This window comes from Hordeum vulgare, chromosome 2H, assembly GCF_904849725.1.
Source record: "Hordeum vulgare subsp. vulgare chromosome 2H, MorexV3_pseudomolecules_assembly, whole genome shotgun sequence".
Lineage (NCBI taxonomy): Eukaryota > Viridiplantae > Streptophyta > Magnoliopsida > Poales > Poaceae > Hordeum > Hordeum vulgare.
In genome coordinates, this window is record NC_058519.1 from 146,420,384 (window position 1) to 146,429,267 (window position 8,884).

The following is an 8,884-nucleotide window of genomic DNA, read 5'->3' on the forward strand; positions in this document are numbered from 1 at the left end:
AGCAGAGGTTGTCATGCTCTTTTGAGGTTTGAATGCGTGTCCTCTTAGTGCGGAGGAACGTCACTTTATATTGCCTCCTGTGATAAAGAACTTTATCATGCAGTCTGTCGCTTTTATGTCTTCCTCATCACAGGTTCATACAAAGTTTATTTTCCACACACTAATAGATCATACATATTAGAGAGCAATTTTTATTCCTTGCACCGATGACAACTTACTTGAAGGATCTTATTCAATCCATAGGTAGGTATGATGGACTCTCATGGCAAAACTGGTTGGAGGTTTATGGATGCACAAGTAGTATCTCTACTTGGTGCGGGAGTTTTGGCTAATATGAGGTGGAAGCAATCGTCACATGCTAAGGGATCTCTAATCATATAATATTGTTTGGAACCAAGCAAACACAATTCATTATGTTGTCTTCCTTGTCCAACGCCTACCCCTAAGCATGTAATAGTTTGGTGAGTGCTCACAATTGTAAAAAGTGTCTAAGATGATATATTTATATGTGAACCTCTCTTTCCTTATTACTTCTTATTAATTGCAGCAATGACTGAGGTCTATGTTGTTTTATTCTCAACAAGTTTCAATCATCATACGTGTCATACGTGAAGTTATCACTTTCCATAAGATCATCTCATGATCTTTCATGCTATCGTTCTTTTCATACTTTTGACCATGGCACAAAGCAAAGCCCTTGACTAAGATACTCTTTATTATATAGCTCGTAAGCTCGAATACATCGGGGGAGAGACAAAAGAAAAAGACTCAAACTAAAAACTAAAGACTTATTCCTCTAAGAGAAGAAATAAAAACTGAAAAGGAAAGAACTAAAACAAAGGTAAAAGCTAAAGATAAAAAGGTGATATGATACCAGGGCAACTCCCCCAAGGTTGGCAGAAGCCAAGGGGATTGCCCATACCAATGCTTAGTTGTCTTCCTTCGGTGGTGATGGTGTTGTTGTTGTTGGAGTAGTCTGATCCTCCGTATTCCAAGGCATAGGTGCTCCATCATGGCAGTATGAACGAGTCGCCGGAATCCTCAAATCTGCAGCCAACCTTATTGATTTAAATCTGTACTCATACTCACAGTTTTGGTTCTGCAGGTCATAGATCTGGCCCTGAAGTTGATCCACCCTGTCATAGAGCCTGGAGAGGTGTTTCCCAATATCAATGGCATCCATCTTGTGGTTGCTAGTGAACTCCGTGATCATCATGTGGTTGGAGTTGAGTCCACGCTCCACCATCCCTTGGCACTTGAAGACTTGTTGCTCCATTGCTTCGAGCCTCGTCTCCATGCTTCCGGTCTTCTTAGGCCCCTCAACATCACGGATGTGCAACATCCCCTCGCTCATCTTGATAGATTGAGGGTGTTTCAGCACTTCCGTGAGGTAGGGATTGATGAGCTTCTCGAAGATCTTATCCTTAGGAGCATTTGGGAAGTCATGATGATCTAGATGTGTCATAGAAACACGCTCGAAATGAAAACAGAGGAAATCTGCGCGATAAGGAGATCAAAACCTTCGGGCGAGTATATATTGATTTTTTCTGGGCCAAAAGGAGTCCTCCGCAAGAAAACGGAGTCAGGGAGGCACACGAGGTGCCCACAAGCTTGCCCTCCGCCACCAGGGGGTAGGGGCGGTGGCAGGGCTTGTGGCCGCCTCGTTCGCTCTCCGGACTGCTTTTTATTTTTTTATTTTTCTATTTTTCCAAAAATTCCATAATGGAAGAAATTTCCTATTGGAAAAGCATCGGAGTCCAATTTCTTACCGAAACAGATACCTCTTCGTTTTCAGGGTCTGAAACAGGCCGGTAAACATCCCTTATGTACTCCTCTCGAGTTATGACATTGATGATATTGGTATCAACATTTATGGGAGTACCAGAGATGTAATGCTTGATTCTTTGCCCATTTACCACTCTAGGAAAATTTTCCTTCCGTGTTATTGATTTTGATGGCACCGGAACGATATACTTCATCGATAACATAGGGACCTTCCCATTTAGAGATAAGCTTGCGTGCAAAGAATCTCAAACGAGAATTGTATAGCAAGACATAATCACCTACATTGAACTCTCGTTTCTGTATTCGTTTGTCATGCCATCTCTTAACCTTTTCCTTGAACAACTTGGCATTCTCGTATGCTTGGGTTCTCCATTCATCTAACGAGATGATATCAAACAACCGCTTCTCACCGGCAAGTTTGAAATCAAAGTTGAGCTCTTTGTTTGCCTAATAAGCTTTGTGTTCCAGCTCAAGAGATAAATAACAGGCTTTACCGTAAACCATTTTATACGGTGACATGCCCATGGGATTCTTATAAGCAGTCCTATAAGCCCATAGTGCATCGTCAAGTTTTCTAGACCAATTCTTTCGAGATCTATTGACGGTCTTTTGTAGGATCAACTTCATCTCCCTATTACTCAACTCCACTTGACCACTAGACTGAGGATGATAAGGACATGCAACTCTATGGTTGACATCATACTTAGCTAGCATCTTGCGGAAAACACCATGAATGAAGCATGAACCGCCATCAGTCATCAAGTATCTAGGGACTCCAAATCTTAGGAATATGACTTCTTTAAGCATCTTAATAGAGGTGTGGTGATCAGCATTTTTAGTGGGGATAGCCTCTACCCACTTAGTAACATAATCCACAACAACTAAGATGTGAGTGTACCCATTGGAACTCGGGAAGGGTCCCATATAATCAAAGCCCCAGACATCAAATGGTTCAATGACAAGTGAATAATTCATAGGCATCTCCTGACGCTTACTGATGTTTCCTATTCTTTGGCATTCGTCACAAGACAAGACAAACTTACGAGCATCCTTAAAGAGAGTGGGCCAATAGAAACCTGATTGCAATACCTTATGGGCAGTTCTATCTCCAGCGTGGTGTCCTCCGTAGGCTTCGGAATGACACTTCTGCAAGATCTGTCCCTGTTCATGTTCAGGCACACAACGTCTAATAACACCATCTACTCCTTCCTTATAAAGGCGAGGATCATCCCAAAAGTAGTGTCTCAAATCAAAGAAGAATTTCTTCTTTTGCTGATAAGTGAAACTGGGTGGTATGTATTTGGCTACGATATAATTTGCATAATCTGCATACCACGGTGCACTATGTGAAGTGCGGATGATATTTAATTGCTCATCAGGAAAGCTGTCATCAATAGGTAGTGGGTCATCAAGGTCATTCTCTAGCCTAGACAAGTTATCTGCTACAGGGTTATCAGCACCCTTTCGGTCAACGACGTGCAAATCAAATTCCTGTAGCAGGAGAACCCATCTGATTAGCCTAGGCTTAGAGTCCTTCTTCTCCATGAGGTACTTAATAGCAGCATGATCAGAGTGAATAGTGACTTTGGAGTCAACTATGTAAGATCTGAACTTTTCACATGCAAACACGACTGCTAAAAAATCCTTCTCCGTAGTAGCATAGTTTCTTTGGGCACTGTCTAGAGTTTTACTAGCGTAGTGAATGACATTCATCTTCTTGTCAACTATTTGTCCTAGAACAACACCAACAACATAATCACTAGCGTCGCACATGATTTCAAAGGGCAAGTTCCAGTCAGGTGGTTGAACAATAGGTGCGGTTATCAAAGCCTTCTTAAGTATTTCGAAGGCTTCCTCACAATCCTCATCAAAAACAAAAGGAACATCCTTCTGCAAGAGGTTGGTAAGAGGCCTAGAAATCTTAGAGAAGTCTTTAATGAACCTTCTATAGAAACCAGCATGACCTAGGAAACTTCGTATACCTTTGATATCTGTGGGGCAAGGCATTTTCTCAATTGCATCAACCTTAGCCTTATCAACTTCAATGCCTCTTTCAGAGATTTTGTGTCCTAAGACGATACCTTCATTAACCATAAAGTGGCACTTCTCCCAATTCAAGACGAGGTTGGTTTCTCCACATCTCTATAAGACTCGATCAAGGTTGCTGAGGCAATCATCAAAGGAAGACCCGTAAACGGAGAAGTCATCCATGAAAACCTCGACAATCTTTTCACAAAAGTCAGAGAATATAGCCATCATACATCTTTGGAAGGTGGCAGGTGCATTGCATAAGCCAAAAGGCATACGTCTATAGGCAAAGGTACCAAAAGGGAAGGTGAAAGTGGTTTTCTCTTGATTAGATTGTGCAACAGGTATTTGTGAGAAACCTGAATAACCGTCTAGAAAGCAGAAGTGCGTGTGTTTTGATAGCCTTTCTAGCATTTGGTCGATAAACGGCAAAGGATAATGATCTTTCCTGGTTGCCTTGTTCAGTTTCCGGAAGTCTATCTCCATCCTATAGCCGGTAATAATCCTTTGTGGGATTAGTTCATCCTTATCATTAGGAACGACGGTGATACCTCCCTTTGTACTGGACTTACCCAATCACTATGAGCAACATGATAAATGATTCCTGCTTCCAGAAGCTTTAATATTTCTTTTCTAGCGACCTCTTTCATCTTAGGATTTAATATCCTTTGATGATCAGCAACTGGTTTGAAGTCAGGATCGGTTTTAATCTTGTTCTGACATAGAGTAGGACTAATACCCTTAAGATCATCAAGAGTATATCCAGTAGCAGCGCGGTGCTTCCTCAGAGTCCTTAGTAACTTCTTCTCTTCGTGCTTTGAGAGGAGAGCACTAATTATGACAGGATATATCTCCTTCTCATCAAGATAGGCATACTTGCCGGTCAAAAAAAAGATAGGCATACTTAAGAGTATCAGGTAACTGTTTAAGCTCGAACACAGGATCACCCTTTGGTGGGGGAGGATCCCCAAGCACTTCAACATGCAAATTATTCTTTAGAATAGGATATTGTTCTAAGACAATTTTATCTATCTCATCTCTCTCCTCCATATGCATATCATTTTCATGCTCAAGAAGATATTGTTCTAAAGGATACGTAGGAGGTACGGCAATAGAGGCAAGAGCAATGATTTCATCCCTACCAGACGACTCTCTTTCATGGGGTTGTCTTCCAAACTTGGAGAATTTAAATTCATGAGACATGATACATCTCAAACGTATCTATAATTTTTTATGGTTTCACGCTGTTATCTTGTCTTCTTTGTATGTTTTATGTACCTTTTTATATCTTTCTGGGGACTAACTTATTGATTCAGTGCCAAGTGCCAGTTCCCGTTTTTCCGTGTTTTTGACTCTTTTCAGATCTGATTTTGGAACGGAGTCCAAACGGAAGAAAAACCCAGAAATGATTTTTTCCCGAACGGAAGAAGTCCAGGGAGACTTTGGGCCAGGCCAGGTGGGCCCCAGGGAGCCCACAAGGGCCCACTCCGCCACCAGGGGGAGGCGGCGGTGGGCAAGCTTGTGGCTTCCCTGGCCGCCTCCTGACCTAGGTTTTGCACCTATATATTCGCAAATATTCCACAAAAAATCAGGGGAGCCTCGAAAGTACTTTTCCGCCGCCGCAAGCTTCCGTTTCCGCGAGATCTCATCTGGAGACCCTTCCCGGCGCCCTGCCGGAGGGGACTTTGGAGGTGGAGGGCTTCTTCATCATCATCATCGCCCCTCCAATGACTCATGAGTAGTTCACTTCGGACCTACGGGTACGTAGTTAGTAGCTAGATGGCTTCTTCTCTCTCTTGGATCTTCAATACAAAGTTCTCCATGATCTTCATGGAGATCTATCGGATGTAATCTTCTTTGGTGGTGTGTCTGTCGAGATCCGATGAATTGTGGACTTGTGATCAGATTATCTATGATATATATTTGAGTCTTTGCTGATTTCTTATATGCATGATTTGATATCCTTGTAAGTCTCTCCGAGTCTTGGGTTTTGTTTGGCCAACTAGATCTATGATTCTTGCAATGGGAGAAGTGCTTGGTTTTGGGTTCATACCGTGGGGTGACCTTTCCCAGTGACAGAAGGGGCAGCAAGACACACATCAAGCAGTTGCCATCAAGGGTAAAAAGATGGGGTTTTTATCATTGGTTTGAGATTATCCCTCTACATCATGTCATCTTGCTTAAGGCGTTACTCTATTCTTATAAACTTAATACACTAGATGCATACTGGATAGCGGTCGATGTGTGGAGTAATAGTAGTAGATGCAGAAAGTATCGGTCTACTTGTTTCGGACGTGATGGCTATAGAAATAATCATTGCATAGATATTGTCACGACTCCGCACAGTTCTATCAATTGCTCGGCAGTAATTTGTTCACCCACCGTCTACTTGCTTTCATGAGAGAAGCCACTAGTAAACATTACGGCCCCCGGGTCTATTCACATCCATCGTTTACAACTCCGCTTTTACTTTGCTTTGTTACTTTGTTACTTTCAGTTCTCACTTGGCAAACAATCTATAAGGGATTGACAACCCCTTCATAGCGTTGGGTGCAAGCTTTTGTGTTTGTGCAGGTTGGTGAGTTACTCTTCCGCCGGATTGATACCTTGGTTCTTAAACTGAGGGAAATACTTACCGTCGTTGTGCTACATCACCCTTTCTACTTCGAGGGAATACCAACGTGCCGTAGTAGGAGTATTTCTGGCAGAATTGCCAGGGGTACACAACAAACATGAGAAGTATTTCTGGCTCCGTTGCCAGGGAAAAGGATCACTTGCCGAGGAGGATCGTGAAGAATATTCTCCCGACAACACGTCTATTTCTGGTGCCGTTGCGGGGGAGGAGAAATCAAGATCTATCCAAGTAGGTCTCACAAACTCTTCTCTTCCATTTACTTTTGTTGCTAGTTGCCTCTCATTTTCCTCTCCCCCACTTCACATTTGCCATTTTCATTCGCCCTTTTCTCTCGCTTTTTTCTGTTCGCTTGTGTGCCATGTGCCCTCAATATGCTTGCATCTTCGCTTGCTGAAAATCTAGTGATATGGATCCTAATCCACTTGCTAGTCTCTTTAAGAGACCCACTCGTGTGGAACAAATTGCTATTGAGTTGAGGGAAATTGCCTACGTCTTTGGAGTTTTGCGTAAGATGCGTGAATCTGAAAATTGTGAGGAAGAAATTCATGAAGTGATTCACGAGGGCTCCTTGGATGAAAAACATGATTGCAATGATTTCACTATAAATCCTATTAGTGACAATCATGCTAAAAATATGCAAAACCCTAAGCTTGGGGATGCTAGTTTTGCTTTGTCCACTACTTGTTGCAATAATCATGATTGGGGTGATGATCTTTCTTATGATCTTGAAAGTTTGTTCAAACCTCATGATGAATATGATATTTGCAACAATACTGAAAGTGGGATTGGAGAAGTCATGACCTTATTTGATGATAATCCCACTATTTTTGAAGAGCGCCAACTTTGCATGCATGTGGATCATGAAAAGAATATCCTATGGGATAGCTATATTGTTGAATTTGAATATGATCCCACATGTAATTGCTGTGAGAGAGGAAAATATTTTGGTAGACACTTTCATGTTACCAATTCACCTCTCGTGATGTTGAGATTGCTGTTGTCTCTTTCTTCTTCCTTGCATATGGCAACTATTGGTTGTCTTGACAATTTGTTTTCCTATAAAATGCCTATGCATAGGAAGTATGTTAGACTTAGATGTGATTTTCACATGCTTTAGGATGCTTTCGTTATGCTTCAATTCTTGTCTTTTGTGAGAGCATCATTGAATGCCTAGCTAAGGGCGTTAAACAAAAGCGCTTGTTGGGAGGCAACCCAACGAATCTATCCTTTTTCTTTCTGTTTTTTGTTTTCCACACTTTAATAATTCTATTATGATTGTGTTTTTTGTGTTTCCTTTTGCGTTTGTGCCAAGCAAAACCGTTATGATTAGTTTTGAGGAAGATCGTTTGGTCATGCTCGGAAAGACATAAACTTTCTGCTCACGAAAAGAATTTTCATTTTTTTCTGTAAGAGCTTTTGAGTTGATTCTTTTTGCTGCTGACGGCTACGCAAATTCTTCACACTGTCGTAATGTTTCAGAATTTTGAAGTACCAGAGGTATACGAAACATACAAATTGCTACAGACTGGTATGTTGTTGACAGATTCTGTATTTTATTGTGTTGGTTTCTTATTTTGATGAAACTATGAATAGTATCGGGGGGTATTAGCCATGGAAGATTGAAAGTACAGTAACCCAACATCAGCACAAGTAGAATTTAAGGCTGCTACAGTACCTAAGGAAGTGGTGGTTTGCTTTCTTGTACTAATGTTATCACGAGTTTCTGTTTAAGTTTCATGTTGTGAAGTTTTCAAGTTTTGGGTGAAGTTCTTATGGACAAAGAGATAAAGAGTGGCAAGATCTCAAGCTTGGGGATGCCCAAGGCACCCCATGAGATTCAAGGATGCCGTAAAAGCCTAAGATTGGGGATGCCCCGGGAAGGCATCCCCTCTCTCGTCTTCAATCCATCGGTAACGTTACTTGGGGCTATATTTTTATTCACCACATGTTATGTGTTTTCGCTTGGAGCATCTTGTATCGTAGGAGTCTTTTATTTTTGTTGTGTCACAATCATCCTTGCTGCACACCTAGAGAGATAGACATGCACACGCCGTGATTTTGTCGAGCTTCACTTATATCTTTTGGTAGACAATTCAGCTCACATGTGCTTCACTTATATCTTTTGAACTAGATACTTTTGCTCTATGTGCTTCACTTATATCTTTTAGAGCGCAGCGGTGCGTGGCTTGGTAGTTGATCTATGCTTTGAAAGTAGTCTCAAAAGGGGTAGTTATCCAAAGGGATACGAAAACTTCCTCCTTCATGTGCATTGAATAGTTAGAGAAGTTTGATTCATCTCAATTACTTTTGAGTTGTGGTTATGGTAATATTGAAGTCATGCTAGTAAGGTGTTGTGGATCTAGAAATACTTGTGTTGAAGTTAGTGATTCCCGTAGCATGCACGTATGGTGAACCGCTATGTGATGAAATCTGAGC